The sequence below is a fragment of the Phyllobates terribilis genome, unplaced genomic scaffold (assembly GCF_046119375.1).
Source record: "Phyllobates terribilis strain yellow unplaced genomic scaffold, ASM4611937v1 Scaffold_7__3_contigs__length_470593459, whole genome shotgun sequence".
NCBI lineage: Eukaryota > Metazoa > Chordata > Amphibia > Anura > Dendrobatidae > Phyllobates > Phyllobates terribilis.
The window spans coordinates 164495233-164520951 of record NW_027362767.1 but is presented as its reverse complement, the minus strand read 5'-3'; the positions used below and the strand labels follow the sequence as shown (position 1 = coordinate 164520951).

Sequence of the window (25719 nt, the reverse complement as noted above, 5' to 3'; positions counted from 1 at the left end):
GTTTAGCTACTGCGACCTCCACCAACCTTCCAAGGTGTATTAAAACCGTCTTGTCAAGCTACTCTGAACTGCACGTCTCTTCCAAGGGGCAGTAAAACCGTCTCATTAAACACCTCTGACCTCCACGTCTCTTCCATGGGCATTAAAACTGTCTTGCTAAGCTACTGCGACCTCAACTACTCTTCCAAGGGGCTTTAAAACCATTTTGTTAAGCTACTCTGAACTCCACATCTCTTCCGAGTTGCATTAAAACCGTCTTGTTAAGCTACTGCGACATCCACCACTCTTCAGAGGGGCATTAAAACTGTCTTTTTAAGCTACTGTGACCTCCACCACTCTTCCAAGGGGCATTAACAACGTCTTGTTAACAACTCTGACCTCCACGTCTCTTCCAACGGGCATTAAAACTTTCTTGTTCAGCTACTGCGACCTCCACCACCTTTCCATGGGGCATTAAAACCGTCTTGTTAAGCTATTCTGAACTCCACGTTTCTTCCAAGGAGCATTAAAACCATCTGGTTTAACCACTCTGACCTCCACTTCTCTTTCAAGGGGCATTAAATCTGTCTTGGTAAGCTACTGCGACCTCAACCACTCTTCCAAGGGGCATTAAAACCGTCTTTTTTAACCTCTCTGACCTCCACGTTCGTCCAGGGGGCATTAAAACTGTCTTTTTAAGCTACTGCGACCTCCACCACTCTTCCAAGTGGCATTAATACCATATTGTTAAGCCACAGTGACCTCCACGTATCTTCCAACGGGCATTAAAACCGTCTTGTTAAACCACTCTGACCTCCACGTCTCTTCCAAGGGGAATTAAAACATTCTTGTTAAACGACTATGACCTCCTCGTCTCTTCCAAGGGGCAATAAAACTGTCTTGCTAAGCTACTGGGACCTCCACCAATCTTCCAAGGGACATTAAAACCGTCTTGTTAAGCTACTGTGACCTCCACAACACTTCTAAGGGGCATTAAAACCGTCTTGTTAAGCTACTCTGTACTCAACGTCTCTTCCAAGGAGCATTAAAACTGTCTTGTTAAACCATTCTGACCTCCACGTCTCTTCCAAGGGGCATTAGTACCGTCTTGTTAATCTACTGCGACCTCCACCACTTTTCCAAGGGGGCTTAAAATTGTCTTGTTAAGCTGCTGCAACCTCCCCCACTTTTCCAAGGGGCATTAAAACAATCTTCTTAAGCTACTCTGACCTCCAAGTCTCTTCCAAGGGGTATTAAACCGTCTTGTTAAGCTACTGCGACCTCCACCACTCTTCCAAGGGGCATTAAAACTAACTTGTTAAGCTACTCTGAACTCCACGTCTCTACCAAGGGGCATTAAACCGTCTTGTTAAGAAATTCTGACCTCTTAGTTTCTTCCAAGTATCTTTAAAACAGTCTTGTTCAAACACTCTGACTTCCACATCTCTTCCAAGGGGCATTAAAACTGTCTTGTTTAGCTACTGCGACCTCCACCACCTTTCCAAAGGGCATTAAAACCCTCTTGTTAAGCTACTCTGAACTCAACGTCTCTTCCAAGGGGCATTAAAACCGTCTTGTTTAACCACTCTGACTTCCACGTCTCTTCCATGGGGCATTAAAACTGTCTTGCTAAGCTACTGCGACCTCAACCACTCTTCCAAGGAGCATTAAAACCATCTTGTTAAGCTACCCTTAACTCCACGTCTCTTCCAACGGGCATTAAAACCGTCTTATTAAACCACTCTGATCTCCATGTCTCTTCCAAGGAGCATTAAAACCGTCTTGTTAAACCACTCTAACCTCCACGTCTCTTACAATGGGCATTAAAACTGTCTTGTTAAGCTACTGTAACATCCAAGTCTCTTCCAAGGGGCATTAAAACCGTCTTGTTAAGCTACTGCAACCTCCACCACTCTTCCAAGGGGATTTAGAACTGTCTTGGTAAGCCACTGTGACCTCCACCACTCTTGCAAGGGGTCATTAAAACCATCTTGTTAGGCTACTCTGACCTCCACGTCTTTTCCAAGGGGAACTAAAACCATCCTGTTAAGCTACTGAGACCTCCACCACACTTCCATGGGGAATTAAAACGGCCTTGTTAAACCACTCTGACCTCCACATCTCTTCCAAGGAGCCTTAAAACCGTCTTGTTAAACCACTCTGACCTCCACGTCTCTTCCAAGGGGCATGAAAACTGTCTTGTTAAGCTACTGTGGCCTTCCCGTCTCTTCCAAGGGGCATTAAAACCATCTCGTTAAGCTACTGCGACCTCCACCATTCTTCCAAGGGGCATTATAACAGTCTTATTAAGTTACTCTGAACTTCACGTCTCTTCCAAGGGGCATTAAAACAGTCTTGTTAGACCACTCTGACCTCCAAGTCTCTACCAAGGAGCATTAAAACCAACTTGTTTAGCCACTCTGACCTCCACGTCTCTTCCAAGGGGCATTAAAACTGTCTTGATAAGCTAATGCGACCTCAACCACTCTAAGAAGGGGCATTAAAACCGTATTGTTAGGCTACTCTGAACTTCACATCTCTTCCAAGGGGCATTAAAACCATCTGGTTAAACCACTCTGACCTCCACGTCCCTTCCAAGAAGCAATAAAACCGTCTTTTTAAATCACTCAGACTCCCACCACTCTTCCAAGGTGCATTAAAACCTTTTAGTTAAGCTACTGTGAACTGCACGTCTCTTCCAAGGGGCATTAAAACTGTCTTGTTAAGCCACTCTGACCTCCAAGTCTCTTCCAAGTAGCTTTAAAACCGTCTTGTAAAAACACTCTGACTTCCAAGTCTCTTCCCAGAGGCATTAAAACTGTCTTGTTTAGCTACTGCGACCTCCAACACCCTTCCAAGGAGAATAAAAACCGTTTTGTTAAGCTACTCTGAACTCCACGTCTCTTCCAATGGGCATTAAAACAGTCTTGTTTAACCACTCTTACCTCCACATCTTTTCCAAGGGGCATTAAAACCGTCTTGTTAAGCTACTGCGACCTCCAACACCCTTCCAAGGGGCATTAAAACCATCTTGATAAGATACTCTGTACTCCACGTCTCTACCAAGGGGCATTAAAACCGTCTTGTTAGACCACTCTGACCTCCACGTCTCTTCCAAGGGGCATTAAAACCGTCTTGTTAAGCTACTGTGACCTCCACCACACTTGCAAGGGGCATTAAAACCTTCTTGTTAAACCACTCTGACCTCCACGTCTTTTCCAACGGGCATTAAACCTGTCTTGTTAAACCACTCTTACCTCCACGTCTTTTCCAAGGTGCATTAAAACTGTCTTGTTTAGCTACTGCGACCTCCAACATCCTTCCAAGGGGCATTAAAACTGTCTTGTTAAATCACTCTTACCTCCACGTCTCTACCAAGGGACATTTAAACCATCTTTTTAAATCACTATGACCTCCACGTCTCTTCCAAGGGGAATTAAAACAGACTTGTTAAACCACTCTAACCTCCACGTCTCTTCCAAGGGGCATAAAAACTGTCTTGTTAAGCTAATGCGACCTCAACCACTCTAAGAAGGGGCATTAAAACCGTCTTGTTAGGCTACTCTGAACTTCACATCTCTTCCAAGGGGCATTAAAACCATCTGATTAAACCTCTCTGACCTCCACGTCCCTTCCAAGGAGTATTAAAACCGTCTTTTTTTAACCACTCAGACCTCCACCACTCTTCCAAGGGGCATTAAAACCGTTTTGTTAAGCTACTCTGAACTCCACATCTCTTCCAAGGGGCATTAAAACTGTCTTGTTAAGCCACTCTGACCTCCAAGTCTCTTCCAAGTAGCTTTAAAACCGTCTTGTTAAAACACTGACTTCCACGTCTCTTCCCAGAGGCATTAAAACTGTCTTGTTTAGCTACTGCGTCCTCACCACCCTTCCAAGGGGAATTAAAACTGTCTTGTTAAGCTACTCTGAACTCCACGCCTTTTCCAAGCGGCATTAAAACAGTCCTGTTAAACCACTCTTACCTCCATGTCTATTCCAAGGGGCATTAAAACCGTCTTGTTAAGCTACTGCGACCTCCACCACTCTCTGAAGGGGCATTAAAATTGTCTTCTTTAGCTACTGTGACCTCCACCACTTTTCCAAGGAGCATTAAATCCGTCTTTTTAAGCTACTCTGATCTCCATTTCTCTTCCAAGGGCCATGAAAACTGTCTTGTTTAGCTGCTGAGACCTTCACAACCCTTCCAAGGGGCATTAGAACCGTCTTGTTAAGCTACTGTGAACTCCACGTCTCTTCCAAGGGGCATTAATACCGTCTTCATAAACCACTCTGACCTCCACGTCTCTTCCAAGGGGCATTTAAACCGTCTTGTTAAGCTTCTGCGTCCTCCACCACTCCTCCAAGGGTCATTAAAACCGTCTTGTTAAACCACTCTGACCTCCACGTCTCTTCCAAGGGTCATTAAAACTGTCTTGTTATACTACTGTGACCTCCACCATCCTTCCAAGGGGCATTAAAACCGTCTTGTTAAACCACTCTTAGCTCCATGTCTCTACCAATGTGCCTAAAAACTGTTATGTTAAGCTACTGCAACCTCCACCACTCTTTCAAGGGGCATTAAAACTGTCTTGTTAAGCTACTCTGAACACCATGTCTTTTCCAAGGGGCATTAAAACCGTTTTGCTAAGCTACTGCTACCTCCACCACTCTTCCAGGGGGCATTAAAACTGTCTTATTAAGCTTCTGTGACCTCCACCACTCTTCCAAGGGGCATTAAAACCATCTTGTTAAGCTATTCTGACCCCCATGTCTCTTCCAAGGGGCATTAGAACAGTCTTGAAAAGCTACTGCGACCTCCACCACCCTTCCATGGGACATTAAGACCGTCTTGTTAAGCTACTTTTGACTCCACGTCTATTCGAAGGGACATTAAAACCATATTTTTGAACCTCTCTTACCTCCACGTCTCTTCCAAGGGGCATTAAACTGTCTTGTTAAGCTACTGTGACCTCCACCACCCTTCCAAGGGGCATTAAACCGTCTTGTTAAGCTACTGCGACCTCCACCATTCTTCCAAGGGGCATTATAACAGTCTTATTAAGTTACTCTGAACTTCATGTCTCTTCCAAGGGGCATTAAAACAGTCTTGTTAGACCACTCTGACCTCCAAGTCTCTGCCAAGGAGCATTAAAACCAACTTGTTTAGCCACTCTGACCTCCACGTCTCTTCCAAGGGACATTAAAACTGTCTTGATAAGCTAATGCGACCTCAACCACTCTAAGAAGGGGCATTAAAATCTTCTTGTTAGGCTACTCTGAACTTCACATCTCTTCCAAGGGGCATTAAAACCATCTGGTTAAACCACTCTGACCTCCACGTCCCTTCCAAGAAGCAATAAAACCGTCTTTTTAAATCACTCAGACTCCCACCACTCTTCCAAGGTGCATTAAAACCTTTTTGTTAAGCTACTGTGAACTCCACGTCTCTTCCAAGGGGCATTAAAACTGTCTTGTTAAGCCACTCTGACCTCCAAGTCTCTTCCAAGTAGCTTTAAAACCGTCTTGTTAAAACACTCTGACTTCCACGTCTCTTCCCAGAGGCATTAAAACTGTCTTGTTTAGCTACTGCGACCTCCACCACCCTTCCAAGGGAATTAAAAATGTTTTGTTAAGCTACTCTGAACTCCACGTCTCTTCCAATGGGCATTAAAACAGTCTTGTTTAACCACTCTTACCTCCACGTCTTTTCCAAGGGGCATTAAAACCGTCTTGTTAAGCTACTGCGACCTCCACCACCCTTCCAATGGGCATTAAAACCATCTTGATAAGATACTCTGTACTCCACGTCTCTACCAAAGGGCATTAAAACCGTCTTGTTAGACCACTCTGACCTCCACGTCTCTTCCAAGGGGCATTAAAACCGTCTTGTTAAGCTACTGTGACCTCCACCACACTTGCAAGGGTTATTAAAACCTTCTTGTTAAACCACTCTGACCTCCACGTCTTTTCCAACGGGCATTAAACCTGTCTTGTTAAACCATTCTTACCTCCACGTCTTTTCCAAGGTGCATTAAAACTATCTTGTTTAGCTACTGCGACCTCCAACATCCTTCCAAGGGGCATTAAAACTGTCTTTTTAAATCACTATGACCTCCACGTCTCTTCCAAGGGGAATTAAAACCGACTTGTTAAACCACTCTAACCTCCACGTCTCTTCCAAGGGGCATAAAAACTGTCTTGTTAAGCTAAAGCGACCTCAACCACTCTAAGAAGGGGCATTAAAACCGTCTTGTTAGGCTACTCTGAACTTCACATCTCTTCCAAGGGGCATTAAAACCATCTGGTTAAACCACTCTGACCTCCACATCCCTTCCAAGGAGTATTAAAACCGTCTTTTTAAACCACTCAGACCTCCACCACTCTTCCAAGGGGCATTAAAACCGTTTTGTTAAGCTACTCTGAACTCCACATCTCTTCCAAGGGGCATTAAAACTGTCTTGTTAAGCCACTCTGACCTCCAAGTCTCTTCCAAGTAGCTTTAAAACCGTCTTGTTAAAACACTGACTTCCACGTCTCTTCCCAGAGGCATTAAAACTGTCTTGTTTAGCTACTGCGACCTCCACCAACCTTCCAAGGGGAATTAAAACTGTCTTGTTAAGCTACTCTGAACTCCACACCTTTTCCAAGCGGCATTAAAACAGTCCTGTTAAACCACTCTTACCTCCACGTTTATTCCAAGGGGCATTAAAACCGTCTTGTTAAGCTACTGCGACCTCCACCACTCTTCGAAGGGGCATTAAAATTGTCTTCTTTAGCTACTGTGACCTCCGCCACTTTTCCAAGGGGCATTAAATCCATCTTGTTAAGCTACTCTGACCTCCATTTCTCTTCCAAGGGCCATGAAAACTGTCTTGTTTAGCTGCTGAGAACTTCACAACCCTTCCAAGGGGCATTAGAACCGTCTTGTTAAGCTACTGTGACCTCCACGTCTCTTCCAAGGGGCATTAATACCGTCTTCTTAAACCACTCTGACCTCCACGTCTCTTCCAAGGGGCATTTAAACCGTCTTGTTAAGCTTCTGCGTCCTCCACCACTCTTCCAAGGGGCATTAAAACCGTCTTGTTTAGCTACTCTGAACTCCACATCTCTTCCAAGGGGCAATAAAACCGTCTTGTTATGCCACTCTGACCTCCAAGTCTCTTCCAAGGAGCATTAAATCTGTCTTGTTATACCACTCTGACTTCCACGTCTCTTCCAAGGGGCAATAAAACTGTCGTCTTTAGCTACTGCATCCTCCACCACTCTTCCAAGGGGAATTAAACTGTCTTGTTAAGCTACTGTGACCTCCACCACGCTTCAAAGGGGCATTAAAACCGTCTTGTTAACCCACTCTTACCTCAGTGGTCTCTAACAATGGGCATTAAAACCGTTTTGTTAAGCGACTGCAACCTCCACCACTCTTTCAAGGGGCATTAAAACCATTTTGTTAAACCATTCTTACATCCACGTCTCTTCCAAGGTGCATTAAAACCGTCTTGTTATGCTATTCTGACCCCACACGTCTCTTCCAAGGGGCATTAAAACCGTCATGTTATGCTACTGCGACCTCCACCACCCATCCAAGGTGCATTAAAACCATTTTGTTAATCTACTCTTGACTCCATGTCTCTTCCAAGGGACATTAAAACCGTCTTTTTAAACCTCTCTGACCTCCTCGTCTCTTCCAAGAGGCACTCAAACCGTCTTGTTAAGCTACTGTGACCTCCACCACTCTTCCAAGGGGCATTAAAACTGTCTTGATAAGCTACTGTGACCTCCACCACTCTTCCAAGGGGCATTAAAACCGTCTTATTAAGCTACTCTGAACTTCACGTCTCTTCCAAGCGGCATTAAAACCATCTTGTTAAGCTACTGCGACCTCCATAACTCTTCCAAGGGGCATTAAAACCCTCTCGTTAAGCTACTCTGAACTCCACGTCTCTTCCAAGGGTCATTTAAACCGTCTTCTTAAACCACTCAGACCTCCCCGTTTCTTCCAAGGTGCATTAAAACTGTCTTGTTAAACCAGTCTGACCTCCACGTCTCTTCCAAGGGGGATTAAAATTGTATTTGTAAGCTACTGAGGCCTCCACGTCTCTTCCATTCTGGAAGAATGGTGTAGGTCGCAGTGGTATAAAAAGACAATATCAATTCCCCTGGGAAATGTGGTGGAGGTCACAGTATCTTCACAGGATGGTTTTAATGACACTTGGAAGAGACGTGGAGGTTGCAGTAGCTAAACAAGACGGTTTTGATGCCCCTTGGAAGAGACATGGAGGTTGCAGTAGCTTAACAAGACGGTTTTTATGCCCCTTGGTAGAATGGTGGAGGTCGCAGTAGCTTAAAAAGACAGTTTTAATGCCCCTCGGGAAAGTGGTGGAGGTCGCAGTAGCTTAACAAGACGGTTTTAATGCGCCTTGGAAAAGACGTGAAGGTCAGAGCGGTTTAACAATTCGGTTTTAATGCTCCTTATAAGAGGGGTGGAGGTGACAGTAGCTTAACAAAAGAGTTTTAATGCCCCTTGGAAGAGTGGTGTAGGTTGCAGTAGCTTAACAAGAAGGTATTAATGCCCATTGGAAGAGAGGTGGAGGTAAGAGTGGTTTAACAAGACAGTTTTAATGCCCCTTGGAAAAGTGGTGGAGGTCGCAGTAGCTTAACAAGACGGTTTTAATGCGCCTTGGAAAAGACGTGAAGGTCAGAGCGGTTTAACAATTCGGTTTTAATGCTCCTTATAAGAGTGGTGGAGGTGACAGTAGCTTAACAAAAGAGTTTTAATGCCCCTTGGAAGAGTGGTGTAGGTTGCAGTAGCTTAACAAGAAGGTATTAATGCCCATTGGAAGAGAGGTGGAGGTAAGAGTGGTTTAACAAGACAGTTTTAATGCCCCTTGGAAAAGTGGTGGAGGTCGCAGTAGCTTAACAAGACGGTTTTAATGCGCCTTGGAAGAGTCGTGGAGGTCGCAGTAGCTTAAAAAGACAGTTTTAATGCCCCTCGGGAAAGTGGTGGAGGTCGCAGTAGCTTAACAAGACGGTTTTAATGCGCCTTGGAAGAGTCGTGGAGGTCGCAGTAGCTTACCGAGACAGTTTTAATGCCCCTTGGAAGAGACGTGGAGGCCGCAGTAGCTTAACAAGACGGTTTTAATGCCCCTTGGAAGAATGGTGGAGGTCGCAGTAGCTTAACAAGATGGTTGTAATGCCCCTTGGGAAAGTGGTGAAGGTCGCAGTAGCTTAACAAGACGGTTTTAATGCCCCTTGGAACAGACGTGTAGGTCGCAGTGGAATGAAAAGACAATATCAATGCCCCTGGGAAAAGTGGTGGAGGTCGCAGTAGCTTAACCAGACTATTTTAATGCCCCTTGGAAGAGTTGTGGAGGTCGCAGTAGCTTACCAAGACAGTTTTAATGCTCCTTGGAAGAGACGAGGAGGCCGCAGTAGCTTAACAAGATGGTTTTAATGCCCCTTGGAAGAAAGGTGGAGGTCTCATTGAAATAAAAAGACAATATCAATGCCTCTGGGAAAAGTGGTGGAGGTCTCAGTAGCTTAACAAGACGGTTTTAATGGCCCTTGGAAGAGACGTGGAGGTTGCACTAGCTTAACAAGACAGTTTTATTGCCCCTTGGTAGAGATATGGAGGTTGCAGTAGCTTAACAAGATGGTTTTAATGCCCTTTGGAAGAATGGTGGAGATCGCAGTAGCTTAACAAGACAATTTTAATGCCCCTTGGGAAAGTGGTGGAGGTCGCAGTAGCTTAACAAGACGGTTTTAATGCCCCTTGGAAGAGACGTGTAGGTCGCAGTGGAATGAAAAGACAATATCAATGCCCCTGGGAAAAGTGGTGGAGGTCGCAGTAGCTTAACAAGACGGTTTTAATGCCCCTTGGAAGAGACGTGGAGGTTGCAGTAGCTTAGCAAGACGGTTTTAGTTCCCCTTGGAAGAGACGTGGAGGTTGCAGTAGCTTAACAAGATGGTTTTAATGCCCCTTGGAAGAGAGATTTGGAGGTTGCAGTAGCTTAGCAAAACGGTTTTAATGCCCCTTGGAAGAGTCGTGTAGGTCGCTGTGGAATGAAAAGACAATATCAATGCCCCTGGGAAAAGTGGTGGAGGTCGCAGTAGCTTAAGAAGATGATTTTAATGCTCCTTGGAAGAGACGTGGAGGTTGCAGTAGCTTAACAAGACGATTTTAATGCCCCTTGGAAGAGATGTGGAGGTTGCAGTAGCTTTTCAAGATGGTTTTAATGCCCCTTGGAAGAGAGATTTGGAGGTTGCAGTAGCTTAACAAAACGGTTTTAATGCCCCTTGGAAGAGACGTGGAGGTCGCAGTGGAATAAAAAAACAATATCAATGCCCCTGGAAAAGTGGTGGATGTCGCAGTAGCTTAACAAGACAGTATTAATGCCACTTGGAAGAATGGTGGAGGTCGCAGTAGCTTATCAAGACAGTTTTAATGCCCCTGGGGAAGGTGTTGAAGGTCGCAATAGCTTAACAAGACGGTTTTAATGCCCCTTGGAAGAGACCTGGAATTCGCAGTAGCTTAACAAGATGGTTTTAATGCCCCTTGGAAGAGATGTGGAGGTCGCAGTAGCTTAACAAGACGGTTTTAATGCCCCTGGGGAAAGTGGTGAGGTCGCAGTAGCTTAAAAGACTGTTTAAATGCCCGTTGGAAGAGCCATGCAGTACAGCATCTTATAATCATTATTCCCATTATTGGGGAGTGGGTCTCCCATAGTCTTTGCCTATGCCTTCCAAGCAAAAGCTGCCAAAAATTAGTACTTACGAACTTGCATTGCTGGCAAATGAGAGACATCCAGTACAGTGTCTTAAAAACATTATTCCCATTATTGGGGAGTGGGTCTCCCATAGTCTTTGCCTATGCCTTCCAAGTAAAAGCTGCCAAAAATTAGGAAGGAGGAACTTGCAATGCTGGCAAACAAGAGCCATGCAGTACAGCATCTTAAAAATGTTATTCCCACTGTTGCGGAGTGGGTCTCCCATAGTCTTTGCCTATGCCTTCCAAGCAAAAGCTGCAAAAAATAGGAGGGAGAAACTTGCAATGCTGGCAACACGGACGAAGGTCACCCTGGTGGCATAGTGGTGGTGGAGGCTGAGGATAAGGAGAAGATCAAAATACAGCTGAAATGAGGAAGCGTATACCCATGTGTGGGTGTGAAATGGTGCTTGGGAATACACCTCCCAAAATAACACAGTGGATTTGACTTTATGTTTCTCTGCTGTCATTTGGTGGTGATGAGAAGTCTGGCCCAATCCAGCCTTTGTTCATTTTGATAAGGGTCAGCTTGTCAGCATTGTCAGTTGACAGGCGAGTGCGCTTGTCTGTTATAATTCCCCCAGCGGCACTAAAAACACGCTCCGATAACACGCTAGTGGCAGGGCAGGCCAGGACCTCCAAGGCGTACAGAGCGAGTTCATTCCAAGTGTCCAGCTTGGATACCCAAAAATTAAAAGGCACAGAGAAATCACGGAGGACGCTGGTACGGTCGGCAAGGTACTCCCTCACAATCTTTTGAAACTTTCCACTCCTTGTGAGAGTACCCCGCGCCTCAGGGCCTGTAAGCTGGGAGGGTCTCAGAAAACTGTCCCAGAACGTTGACAGCGTTCCCCTGCCTCTGCTGGATTGGTGTTGCGTCTCTCTCGCCTATACGCCTTAGTTGGAAAAGGAACTGTGACCTCTGCCGCTAGCGTGTTCAGATGGGAATTTTTTTAACAGTTCTGCAGCAAGGTCCTTCTGGTACTGTCCCATTTTTGTAAACCTCTCCACCTCAGGAATAAGAGAGTGAAAGTTCTCCTTGTAGCGGGGGTCTAAAAGTGTCGCCAACCAGTAATGACTGTCACCCAACATTTTGACAACGCGAGGGTCACAGTTAAGGCAGCGTAACATAAAGTCAACCATGCGTGCCAGACTGGTAATGGGCAAGACTTCGTGTCCTCACCAAGATGACGACTGACCATGCTCTCCTCCTCCTCCTCCTCCTCCCCCCTGTCCTCAAGCCAACCACGCTGAACCGGCGGTATGACATTTGTACAGATACTACCGTCTAAAGCGCATGATACCAGCTCCTGTTCTTCCTCCTCCTCCTCCTACTCTCCCTCATTGTCGCCCAATGCATGTTGGGATGAGATGAGGCTGGGCTGTGTGTAATCGACCGCTATGGCTTCTTGATCCATCTCATCATACTCTGGCTGCAATGCCTCCTCTTTAATTCTCTGTAGAGAGTGTTGCAAAATACAGACAATTGGGATGCTGACACTAATGATGGTGTCATCGCCACTCACCATCTTGGTGGACTCCTCAAAGTTTGTCAGGTTGGTACATATGTCAGACATCCAGGTCCACTCCTGAGGTCTTATGTGTGGAGTCTGATGTGAATATTGACGGCCTTGTTGCAGCTAGTACTCCACAACTGCTCTCTTCTGCTCACAAATCCTTTGCAACATGTGGAGGGTAGAGTTCCAATGTGTGGGTACATCACACACCAGTCGGTGTGCCGGAAGCTGCAAATGCTGCTGCAACACAGCAAGGGCGGTGGAAGCTGTAGCCGACTTGCGAAAATGAGCTGACAGGCGGCGTACTTTGACGAGCAGATCTGGCAACTCGGGGTACGATATAAGAAACCGCTGAACGACGAGGTTAAGCACATGAGCCAGGCATGGTACGTGTGTGATCTCGCCTCGCCTCAGAGCCGCCACCGGGTTACGGCCATTGTCACACACGACCATGCGTAGATGTAGGTTCAGCGGTCTCAGCCACAGATCTGCCTGCTCTTTCACAGCTATCCACAACTCTCAAGAAGTGTGAGGTTTATCACCTAAGCTTATGAGTTTCAGCACAGCCTTTTGTCGCTTGGCTGAGGCAGTACTGCAGTGCTTCCAGCTTGTAACTGATGTGGTGATATCTGAGATGGAGGCTGAACATGAGGAGGAGGAGGATGATACGCAGGAGCTGTACACTGTGGGGGCAACTCTGACTGACATAGGGCCTGCAATCCTCGGTGTGGGGAGGATGTGTTCCGTCCCAAGGTCCGACTGGGTCCCAGCTTCCACTATGTTTACCCAGTGTGCCGTCAGGGAGATGTACCATCCCTGGCCACAAGCACTAGTCCACGTGTCCGTTGTCAGGTGGACTCTCCCAGTAACTGCGTTGTTGAGGGCACGGCAGATGTTTTGGGACACCTGCTTGTGTAGTGCGGGGATGGCACCCTGGGCAAAATAGTGACGGCTGGGGACCGAGTACCGTGGGACGGCCACCGCTATAAGGTTGCGGAAGGATTCTGTCTCCACAATCATAAAAGGCAGCATTTCCAACGCAAGCGGTCGTGTAATGTGTGAATTTAGGACTGTGGCCTGTGGGGCGTTGGCTGCGAATTTGCACTTTCGTTCAAAGCTCTGGGATATGGACAATTGAACGCTGCGGTGGGATGTGGATGTTGATTGCTGTTTCTTGAGAAACTGCCATAACAAGTGAAGACTGAGAGAAGGGGGCATCTTTGCATGCAGTATGTACCGGGGATTGCCTTGCACGCACAACAGGGGGTTCTATTATATGCACAACAGTGGAAGAAGCAGTGTTGACACCCGCTGATACTGGTTGTGGACCCTGGGGTTCGCCCCACAAAGTCGGGTGCTTTGCTGACATGTGCCTGATCATGCTGGTGGTGGTCAGGCTGGAGGTTTTGTCACCCCTGCTGATGCTGGCATGGCAGATGATACAAATGGCCTTTTTGGGGTTGTCAATAGAGTCTTTAAAAAAATTCCAGACTCTGGAAGACCTACCGGTTGTACTGGCAACGTCCCTCATGTTGGTGTTACGGTGAACTGTTGTCCATATTCTATGTGCGGCAACCACACTGCTTCTTCCTGCCTGTTGGGATACTCTGCCTCCCTTCCCCTGTGTGCTGCTGGCCTCGCTCTGCATGTCCTCCTGCCACGTTGGGTCAGTTACAAGATCATCCACCACCTCCTCCTCTTCCACTTGCGCACCACAATCCTCCTCCTCACTTCGTGGCAATTGTGTCTTGTCATAGTCCACGTCTTGTGACAAATTGCCAGGGTCGACTTCCTCTGGCCATGGCTGTTCAAATATTTGGGCATCGCTACATAGCATCTCCTCTTCCACCACTTCAAGCGGATCAGGCAAGGGGCACAAATATGGAAATGGACCAATGAACAGCTCTTCAGAGTGTCCAAGTGTGGGATCAGTTGCTGTCTGTCGACACTCGGCATGGTGGGAGGAAGGAGCATCAGGGTGAGGGGGGACCACTGCTCGTTTGTTTATTAAGTATTTATCCTCTCTAATCCCCCTGGTCTTGAGGCGTGTGGGAGATTGGGGGAGGGGGAGAATGTGTGAATATAGGTGGACTTATTCAGATTAAAAACATGTGGGGTGCATCTGCAACAAGCAGTATAGTTATGGGTTTTAAGGTGTCTACTGATGAACAACATGCCATCCTAAGGGGAGTCTTTGTCCCTATCCCTACAATCGGAGCCTTCTTGGGGCCAGGATGCAGACATAGGCCAAATGCAATTCAGGTAATTGCTTCTTGGGCTTTTGGCTAAGATCAAGTGTAGTATCTTTTCTTATCAATTTAATATCTGTTACATCCCCTATACGTCCACCTATTTTCACACATTCTCCTCCCCCCCTTTAATGTTCCATGCGCATAAAGACCAGGAAGGGTGGGGGGTAGAAAGGGTAACTAATTATTGAACAGACGAGCAGCAGTCCCCCCTGCTTCAAAGTCTGCAGGCTCCCTACAGACTGAAGCTGCATGCTGCAGCACAGCTAGATAAAAGCCTGGAACCCATTATGACAAGTGCAATGTCTGTTCCATTCTTCCATTCTTGCATTATTCCATTGTCCCATTGTTAGGGAGGAATGGAACAATGGGACAATGGAATAATGCAAGAATGCAAGAATGGAACAGACATTGCACGTGTCATAAAGGGCTCCAGGCTTTTATCTGGCAGTGCTGCAGCAGCCAGCTTCAGTCTGTAGGGAGTAGTGTTGAGCTACCCCCGTAGTGTTAGAGTTTGGTTCGGTTCTTCGAACACCCGTATGTTCGCCGAACTGTTCGTCGAACTGTTCATCGAACACCTTCGAACACCGTTAAAACCAATGGCAGGCAAACAAAAACACATAGACACACATAGAAAACACCTTCAAAGGTGTCCAAAAGCTGACAAACTGCTCAGAAAACACAACTAACACATGGAAAAGTGAAAAGTACATATAGTCATGCGAAAAGAAAAGAGGTGGAGGAGTAAAAGGAGGGGGAGACACAGATATAGGCATGTCATGCCCTTCTAAACCCAAAAAAGTGCGAAGCCGACACGGCCAGTCCGTTCCTGCCCGTGCAACCTCCGCGTCGCCGGCTTTGTGCCAGAGCCGCGGTGGACCCTGACGGCCAGCCCCCTCTCCCAATAGTGGTGCCTGTCCGCTGGTGGGTCGAGCGAGCCCCCCTGCGGTGGAGGCAGGTCTAATCTTTTAATTTAAACTGTCTCTATAATTTGAATGAGTACACTTTAAATCCTTTTACAAGGATCTATTGGAGGGCAAGTCTCATGCCAGCAGCCACGTAATTCCAGCTCCAGTAGCGTCCACTAAAGCTGCTGCAGTTAAAAAGCTTTTATAAGGATCGAGCTCGGCGGTCCACCGCAAGGCGTCCTACCGCCAGTCCCAGCCCCTATGCCTTGGGGTGCCTCCCCGATGATCTTCACTGAGTGTCCCGGGGCCTGAACCATTTCCTTTGAAAAAATTAAGTGTCCAAACTACAGGTGGTGTAGCTTGCTTAACAGCTGGCATAATCCGCTGACTAGCAGACACTGCTACTAGGCACAAAGTATTTCCTGGGCTAGATGCAGTTAAAAATTTGTATTTAGATACTCTCATTGGATGCTGAGAAAGCATTCCATAGAGTCTCCTGGCACGCCATATATTATTCTCTTGAAAAGCTTGGGGTAGGAGTCTAGGGGACCCTTTTATAGCCAAAATCACGGCCCTGTATCGCAATACGTCACCTAGGCTGAAGATAAATGGAAAATTTTCATCACCTTTCATAATCACCAATGGGACAAGGCAGGGATGTCCTCTGTCCCCTCTCTTATACATACTAGTGATGGAGCACCTGCTCTCATCAATTTGCCATAACCCCAATATTAGGTGGATTGAGGTGGGAGGCACCGAGTACAAGTGCTCTGCATTTGCTGATGATGTCCTAGTATATATCACTCAATCACATATATCCATCCCTGCTGTTATGGCTGAAATAGATCACTTTGTTACATGGTCAAATTTTAAAATCAATGCAGCGAAGTCTGAGGCTCTCGATGTCTCCCTCCCCAAATCCATACAGGATTCCTTCCAGTCCAACTTTCCCTTTGCCTGGCCCTCACAGGGTATGAAATACTTAGGAATTCGTAATCATAGAGACCTCTCCCGTCTATGTTATCTTAATTTTGGGCCCTTTATTGAACAACTCCATACAGACCACGGTTGGCAAGTTAGAACTGTAAGATTCACTACGTGAACCACTGGTGTTTTGTGGAAAAGCACATGTACACTGTGTTCCAAGTTATTATGCAAAAAGTGTTTAGGAGTGATAAGGTTAGAATTTTTTGGTTTGTCAGTTAAACTCATTGATGGTGATGTGTGTCAGGGCTCTTTATATCACTGTAAGCAATTGCAGACACCTGTGCTAATTAGTTTGGCAGGTGTGTCCAATGAAAGGCAAGACTACTTAAGAAGGCTGTCCAACATTATTAAGCAGCCTACATTTTCTGCCAAAATGGGAAAGAAAAAGGATGTGACGGCTGCTGAGAAGCAACAAATTGTGGAGTGTTTAGGTCAAGGCATGACTGCAATCAACATTGCCAAGACACTTCATCCTGATCATCGCACAATCAAGAAGTATGTAGCTGATTCACAGTACACACGTGTGCGTGCTGATAAGGGAAAATTGAGGACTCTTTCTTACGTCAGGTTAAAAGAGCAGTGGCAAAAAAGCCTTGTCATAGCAGCAGACAAGTTTTTGAAGCTGCTTGTGCCTCCAACGTACCCCGAACAACAAGATGCAGAGTCCTTCAGAGGTTTGCAGCTGTGCGTAAGCCATCCTGTCGACCTCCTCTATCCACTGCAGACAAGCAGAAATGGCTCCAGTGGGCCAAACAATACATGAAGACTGACTTCAAAACTGTTTTGTTCACCGATGAGTGCGGTGCAACGCTCGATGATCCAGATGGATGGAGTGGAGGATGGCTGGTTGATGGACACCCGATGCAAATAAGGTTACGGCGCCAACAAGGAGGAGGTGGAGTAATGTTTTGGGCTGGAATCATGGGGAGAGAGATTGTTGGCCCCTTTAGGATCCCTGAAGGGGTAAAGATGAACTCCATAATGTATGTGGAGTTTCTCAAACAGCACTTCCTGCCATGGTTCAAGAAGAAGAACCGTGTATTCCGCAGCAAGATCATTTTCATGCATGATAATGCACCGTCTCATGCTGCACATAACACATATGCATCTCTGGCTGATATGGGCATAAAAGGGGACAAACTTATGGTGTGACCCCCATGCTCCCCTGAACTGAACCCCATTGAGAACCTCTGGAGCATCATCAAAAGGAGTGTCTATGATGGCGGGAGGCAGTTCACATCTAAGCAACAGCTCTGGGAGGGTATTCTGTCCTCATGCAAAACAATTGAAGCAGAAACCATCCAAAACCTGACAAATTCAATGGACGAGACAGTTCTGAAGCTCCTTTCGAAAAAGGGGTCCTCTGTGCAAATGTAACATCACCTACAATAAAGTTTTGATTCAGTTTCTAATAACCTGCTAATGCTTATAATTTCAAAAATGACCATTTTTTTGTTCTTTATTTAAATGAAAAGGTTGATCGAAGGGTGTGGAGGATCTAAGAGTGTGGCAACCCAGTAGTCAGGATTGCTTCGAATTCTGACAATCTGAGGGTCATGTTGCAGGTAGTGCAGCAAGAAGGCACTCATGTGTCTTGCGCATCTAGGAGCCCCAAAATTATTTTCCGGGCTAGATGCAGCTAAAAATTATTATTAATTTGAAAGCTGGTGGAGCTTAGTATAGATGGCCTAATAGAATCAGTACTGCATACTGCTACAAAGCCCAAATTATTTTCCAGCCAAGATACAGATAAACATGATTAGTAATTTTAAATCTGGTGGAGTTTAGTATAGATGGCCTAATAGAATCAGCACTGCACACTGCTACATGGCCCAAATTATTTTCCAGCCAAGATACAGATAAACATGATTAGTAATTTGAAAGCTTAAAACGGTTGGTGAGGTGATTTTAACAAATCATCAAGCTTTTACTCTCCCCAGGATGACACAGGGGTAGAAAAGTCTTTTCAGATCCATGATTTGTTCATCTTTATGAACGTGAGTCTGTCTACATTATCAGTGGGGAGCCATGTGCGCTTATCTGTCAGCACACCACCAGCAGCGCTGAACACACGTTCAGACAGAACCCTGGCTGCGGGGCATGACAACATCTCCAAGGCGTAAGTGGCGAGCTCCAGCCATTTATTCAGATTGGAAGCCCAAAAAGAACAAGGGTCCAGTGACACAGTCATGGCTTCAATGTTTACTTGGAGATACTCTTGTACCATCGTCTCTAGGCGTTGACTATGTGTCAGACTTCTTGTCTCCTGAGGACTTGCAAAGGATGGGCTCAAAAAATGGTGAAATGATTCAGCAAAATTGATGTTACCAGCAGATACTGTGTTTCTGTTACGTTTTGAGTGCTGAACACTCGACGGTCCCACGGTTGGCAAGTTGGAACTGTGAGATTCACGACGTGCACCACTAGTGTTTTGGGGAAAAGCACATGTAAGATTCTGCAACAGTCTCTGCTGATATTCCTGCATGCGTGCATCTCTTTCTATGGCAGGAATAATTTCTGCAAATTTACTATTGTACTGTGGATCTAAGAGTGTGGCAACCCAGTAGTCAGGATTATTTCTAATTCTCACAATTCGAGGGTCATGTTGCAGGTAGTACAGCAAGAAGGCACTCAAGTGTCTTGCGCATCCAGGAGCACCAAGTCCCTGTTGTGTTGGTGGCGAGGTAACAATCATGCTTCCTTCCTCTGCCCTCTCCCCCCAACCTCGCACAACAGAAATGTGATCAAGGTCTCCCTCATCTGATGAGTCTTCCATCAGTTCGTCCTCCACTTCTTCCTGGGCTCCTGCACCTTCCTCACTAGTTTGGCTGCTACCATGCGCCCTGGTAAAACCATCTCCCCCACCCTCACATGCCTGCCGCCTTGGTGCTGCCGACCATCTGGACCTTGCAGATGTTAGCCCTTCCGCATACAACTCCTCCTCCTCTACTTCCTCCACCTCCTCTTGTTTCACCACCTGACTTCGAATTCTGTTTAAAATGTGCTCCAGCATGTAAATCACCGGAATAGTCATGCTGATAATGGCATCGTCAGCACTAAACATCTTCGTCGCCATTTCAAAACTGTGCAGAAGGGTGCATAGGTCCCTGATCTGAGACCACTCCTCCAGCGTGATTTGCCCCACCTCTGGATCTCTTTGGCCCAGGCTATACGTCACAACGTATTGCACCAGGGTATGTCGGTTCTGCCAGAGTAGCTGCAACATGTGCAGAGTTGAATTCCACCGGGTAGGCACATCGCATTTTAGCCGGTGAAGTGGCAGGCCCAATGACTTCTGTAGAGATGTAAGTTGCTGAGCTGCGGGATGCGAACGGCGGAAGTGAGCACACAGCGACCGTGCCCTCTGCAGAAGGCCAGCTAGTCCGGGATAGTGGGCTAAATATTGCTGGATAACCAGGTTCAACACGTGAGCCATACAAGGAACTTGTGTGACATTGCCCCGGCGAAGGGCCGCACCCAGGTTTGCAGCGTTGTTGCACACGGCCTTCCCTGGTTTCAGGTCCAGTGGAGACAACCATTGATGAAACTGGTTCTTCAGAGCTGACCACAACTCCTCAGCTGTGTGACTCACATTTCCCAGATATTTCAAAGTAAAAACCGCCTGATGACTTTGAGCCCTGCTGCCACCATAGTAAGGAGGTGTGCAGGATCTCTTCTGCGCAGTTAGAAAGCTTGTGGCATGACCAGATAGGCTTTGGGTGCAGGTGAAGGACCGAGAGGAGGTTGAGGAGGCAGAAGCAGTGGAGGAACTTTGAGATAAAGATAATTGACGCACAACTCGTGGGGACGGCAAGACTTGGACAGCAGCACCTTGTCCTGCTGTCACCATAGTTACCCAGTGCCCAGTCAGCGACATGTAACGCCCCTGTCCATGCCTTCTCGTACAAGTGTCTGTGCTGAAATGCACCCTGTCACACACAGAGTTTCTCAAAGAAGCGGTGATGTTGTGTGCGACATGCTGGTGGAGCGCAGGTACACCTTTCTTTGAGAAGTAGGGCCGACTGGGCATCTGGTACTGGGGCAGTGCGACGAACATAAGGTCTTGAAAATCCTCTGTGTCCACCAGGCGGAAAGGAAGCATTTCTATAGCCAAGAGCTTGCAGATGGTGAAATTCAACCTCTTAGCTTTCTCATGGCTACGAGGAAATGGTCTTTTACTTGTCCACATCTGAGGGACCGAGGGCTGGCTGTTGTGCTTAGACGGGGTTGAGAAGAATGTCCCCGGCAAACTGCCGGTCTGTGAGGAAGATGCAGGCGGACATGATAGGTTACCTTGATCCAAAGGTGGTGCTATCGATGTCGGACAGCGCTGAACACCAGCTGGTGTTTCCACCTCCAAAGAAAATGATGACCTGCCAATCACGCTGGCTGTTGCGGGTAAAGAGTTGGCAGGTCTGCGTCCCAAAACAGGTGTGACTGCTGTCCCCCCAGTCACAGAGGATGAAGATGCCGCGGATGCACAAGATGTGGCAGACGGTGGTTGGCCCGTCCGGCTAGGCCGCATTGTAGCACAGTGAGCTTCCTACTGCAAATTATGCTTCATATCCATGTGCCGGTTCATGCATGAAGTACTCAAACTATGTATTTTTTGGCCTCTACTTAGCTTTTGCTGACAAATGTTACAGATTACACGAGTTGGGTCATCTTTATCGATCTGAAAAAATGCCCAGGCTATGCAAGGCTTAGCACCCATGCGACCTGAAGAGCCACCACAACTTGTGGTCAGAGGCAGAGTTGTGTTTGAGGATGCAGTTGTTGACGTGCTTCCAGTACTACGTCTCTGTCCAGGAAGGCGCAACCTGACCTCGTCGTCACAAGCATCCTCCTCCATCTCCTCTGCTGACCTCATCTCTTGGCTGACTGTGGGTTGACAGTAAGTGGGATCTCCAACCTCGTCATCATCACCCTGTGTGTTATCACACCCGTGGTCCTCAGAGCCAACCTCTTCCTGCCCTGACAAAAAACTAAAGTTGTCGCTCCAATCAGGTACTTGAGTTTAATCATCATCTTCCTCATTGTCTCCACCAACAGGAGTTACAGTTTGGGAACGAGGGTCTACATTATGGTCAGAACCTTCTGCGTCTGGTCCTGGATCCGACTCATAAAGATTCTGGGCATCAGTGCAGATCATTTCGTCGTCTGGATTCACAGAAGCTCTGGAGCCGACCTCTGATTCCCTGGCTATAGCATGAGTAAACAGCTCTGCAGACTCAACCATCTGTTCTACCCCAAACTCAGACGGGCAGCTGGAGACTTGGGAGCTGTGAGGAAGCAAGTGCAATTGGGGTGACACCTCTGAGGACTGGAGTATTTGTGATGTTGAAGTTGAGGTGGAGGAGAGCCCACTTAAAGGAGCACTTGATATCCGTTGAAGCACCTGCTGTTTTTGTGCCTCATCTGGAATTTGTAGCGATTGGCGTGGCCGTAAGAAAGGGATCTTATCACATTGTCCGCTAAAAGAAGTAGACACTTTAGTTTGGCTGGAAGATGGTCTTTCTTCTGCAGATGTTACTGTTGCTTTAACACCTACCCCACGGACACAACCTTTTTTTTCCCTTCCCAACATGCCTATTCCCCTGTCCACCAGCAGCAGGCCTTTTTCCACTCATTTTGGTAGTTAACTAATTCACAACTCTGGAATTGTTTGCACAAAAAACAATGGATGGGAACAAAGCAGAGCTGAGTGGCCAAACTTTGGTATTAGCCCAAAAGTATTGGCTGGGCTTGATGCAGATAAAAATTATATTGAATATGCAACCTGATGGAGGTTAGTATAGAAGGACTAATAGAACAAGTCCCACACACTGCTACAACCCGAAATATTTTTTCAGAGCTAGATGCAGAAAAAAATTAGATTGAATTTGCAACCTGGTGAAGGTTAGTATAGATGGACTAATAGAACAAGTCCCACACACTGCTACAAGCCGAAATATTTTTTCAGAGCTAGATGCAGAAAAAAATTATATTGAATTTGCAACCTGATGGAGGTTAGTATAGATGGACTAATAGAACAAGTCCCACACACTGCTACAAGCCGAAATATTTTTTCAGGGCTAGATGCAGAAAAAAATTAGATTGAATTTGCAACCTGATGGAGATGAGTATAGATGGACTAATAGAACAAGTCCCACACACTGATACAAGCCGAAGCCCAAATATTTTTTCAGAGCTAGATGCAGATAAAAATTATTTTGAATTTGCAACCTGCTGGAGGTTAGTATAGATGGACTAATAGAAAAAGTCCCACACACTGCTACAAGCCGAAATATTTTTCAGAGCTAGATGCAGAAAAAAATTATATTGAATTTGCAACCTGATGGAGGTTAGTATAGATGGACTAACAGAACAAGTCCCACACACTGCTACAAGCCGAAGCCCAAATATTTTTTCAGAGCTAGGTGCAGATAAAAATTATTTTGAATTTGCAACCTGCTGGAGGTTAGTATAGATGGACTAATAGAACAAGTCCCACACACTGCACACTGCTACAAGCCGAAGCCCAAATATTTTTTTAGAGCTAGGTGTAGATAAAAATTATTTTGAATTTGAAACCTGCTGGAGGTTAGTATAGATGGACTAATAGAACAAGTCCCACACACTGCTACAAGCCGAAATATTTTTTCAGAGCTAGATGCAGAAAAAAATTTTATTGAATTTGCAACCTGGTGGAGGTTAGTATAGATGGACTAATAGAACAAGTTCCACACACTGCTGCAAGCTGAAGCCCAAATATTTTTTCAGAGCTAGATGCAGATAAAAATTATATTGAATTTGCAACCTGGTGGAGGTTAGTATAGATGGACTAATAGAACAAGTTCCACACACTGCTACAAGCTGAAGCCCAAATATTTTTTCAGAGCTAGATGCAGATAAAAATTATTTTGAATTTGAAGCCTGCTGGAGGTTAGTATAGATGGACTAATAGAACAAGTCCCACACACTGCTACATGCCAAAGCCCAAATATTTTTTCAGAGCTATTTGCAGATAAAAATTATTTTGAATTTGCAACCTGGTGGAGGTTAGTATAGATGGACTAATAGAATTATGCTATGCCCAAAAGGTTTTACTTCACTAGGTGCAGTAAAAAAAATTGTATTCTATACACAGGTGGTGTAGCTTGCAACACAGATAGGCTTCTCCACTGACTAACACACACTGCAAGAGGACAAAAAGGATTTGCTTTGCTAGATTTAGCCAAATGCTGTGAAAAAAACTTGCACAGCACTGGCACAGACCTGCCTGGCAAAAGTGATAGGAACTGATGTAACCTAGCCCTGAAAAGTACTGCAATTTCAATTAGTCTTTACTCCCAACCTATCTATTTAAGAGCACAGACCTGCCTGATAAAAGTGATAGAAACTGATGTAACCTAGCCCTGAAAAGGACTGCAATTAAAATTAGTCTTTGCTCCCATCCTATCTATTTAAGAGCACAGACCTGCCTGATAAAAGTCGTAGGAAATGATGTAACCTAGTCCTTAAAAGGACTGCAATCACAACTATTCCCTACTCCCAAGCTATCTGTAGATTTGTGCGAAAATTGGCTTCAAATTATCAAAGTATAGCGCACACAGCAACAGCGGTGCCGTCTAACACACAGCTGCAGCAGTGAGAAAATGATGGCGACGGGGAAAATGGCTGGGTCTTATAGGGCAAACACTGCCAATGACACATGCCCTTGCTTGTGTGAAAAAAAGCAGTTTGCTCCGTGTGTGCGCTGCTGATAGGCTGACAGATTGCACCTCCCCACTGTAAATGCGGGAAAGAGAAAAAAAAATGGAGATCTTCATTATTTCTGCAGAGATCCATCCCCAGCCCTTCCCCCCGCCCCGCTGTACACTCAAACTGCGTATTAACATTAATTTTCAGCAGTACTGAGAAAAAATCCAGTTATGATTTTGATGCACGAACAGTTATCGAACATAACCTCGAACAGCCGAATTTTTTTCAAATCGTTCAGGTTCGTCGAACGGCTCGAACACCTCCCAAAACAGCTCGAATTTGAGATTGGCGAACAGTTCGAGTCGAACACCGCTCATCTCTATTCATTGGCTCTGTAAAGAGCGCCAAACGTGCAGGGCGGAGACCCGAGCTCCCGCCCGAGTAACCCGGAAATGCTCAGTGCTCGCCGAACATCCCAAGTGGCGTGATGCTCAGGCGAGTAAACGAGCAGTGTCGAGCATGCTCGCTCAACACTAGTGATGTGCTGTTTTGTAATAATGCACAGTCTGGACAGGAGTGGAAGCTTTTTTTCATGCGTGGAATCAGCAATAGACAGAAGGATGCTACCTGGATGGTGTTGCATGGATGCTTGCCAACAAGGGGTTTTTTGAAAGCACGGGGGATAAAGGTACAAGAATTATGCCCTAGGGAAGGTTGCAATAATGTGGAAATGATACCGCATATTTTTTGGGACTGTTTTTTTGCTAAAAAAGTTTTTACCCTATTGTCACTTATGTTTGTGTCTTTAGTTGGTTTTCATTGTTTAGATATTGAAAGGATTTTAATAGGTCAAGATTTTAAGTACTCACAAAGGTGACGGGCAAGCTGCATTATTTTTACCATATATAAAGAGGTTTTATGGGACGTTCGGAATTTGGTGATTTTTAAAAAGATTTTTCTTTCCCCCATGGAATTCAGATGGATTTTTCTTGCAAGACTGTTTTATGTCAATTTATTGGATAAAAAGAAGTACGTTGAGACAGCAGCAGAAGCACTCTGGAACTTTTCACATTGGACTTCTTACAGTAAGTAACAGTTAATTGCGGGGTTGTGCTTTTTGGACTTTGTTTTGTTTTTATGAATGATGATTTGAGAACCTGTTATGTGAAAACACGCTATGATTTCAAAATTAATGTGGGTCTTAATTTGAGGAAAAAAAAACAAAACTTTTCTTATCAGTTTAATATCTGAAACCTCCCCTTTAAGTCTACCTATTTTCACACATTCTCCTCCCTAATGTCTCACGCACCTCAAGACAAGGAGGGGTGGGGGTAGAGAGGGTAACTATTTATTGAACAAATGAGCAGCGGACCCAATGCTTCCCAGTCTGTAGGCTCCCTACATACTGAAGCTGGCTGCTGCAGCACAGCTAGATAAAAGCCAGGAGCCCATTCTTCAATTCTTGCATTATTCCATTGTCCCATTGTTAGGGGACAATGGAATAATGCAAGAATGGAATAATGGAACAAACATTGCACGTGTCATAATGGGCTCCTGGCTTTTATCTGGCAGTGCTGCAGTAGCCAGCTTCAGTCTGTAGGGAGCCTACAGACTGGGAAACAGGGGGGGCAGCT

General features: G+C 45.8%; 1 non-coding gene across 1 annotated transcript; it reads left to right on the top strand.

Annotated features, from left to right (window-relative positions):
* Positions 1-14523: 14523 nt before the first annotated feature.
* Positions 14524-14718, top strand: LOC141155657 (U2 spliceosomal RNA). Its single transcript, XR_012247568.1, has one exon. It is a non-coding gene; the product is annotated as a U2 spliceosomal RNA (small nuclear RNA).
* The last annotated feature ends 11001 nt before the right edge of the window (positions 14719-25719 follow it).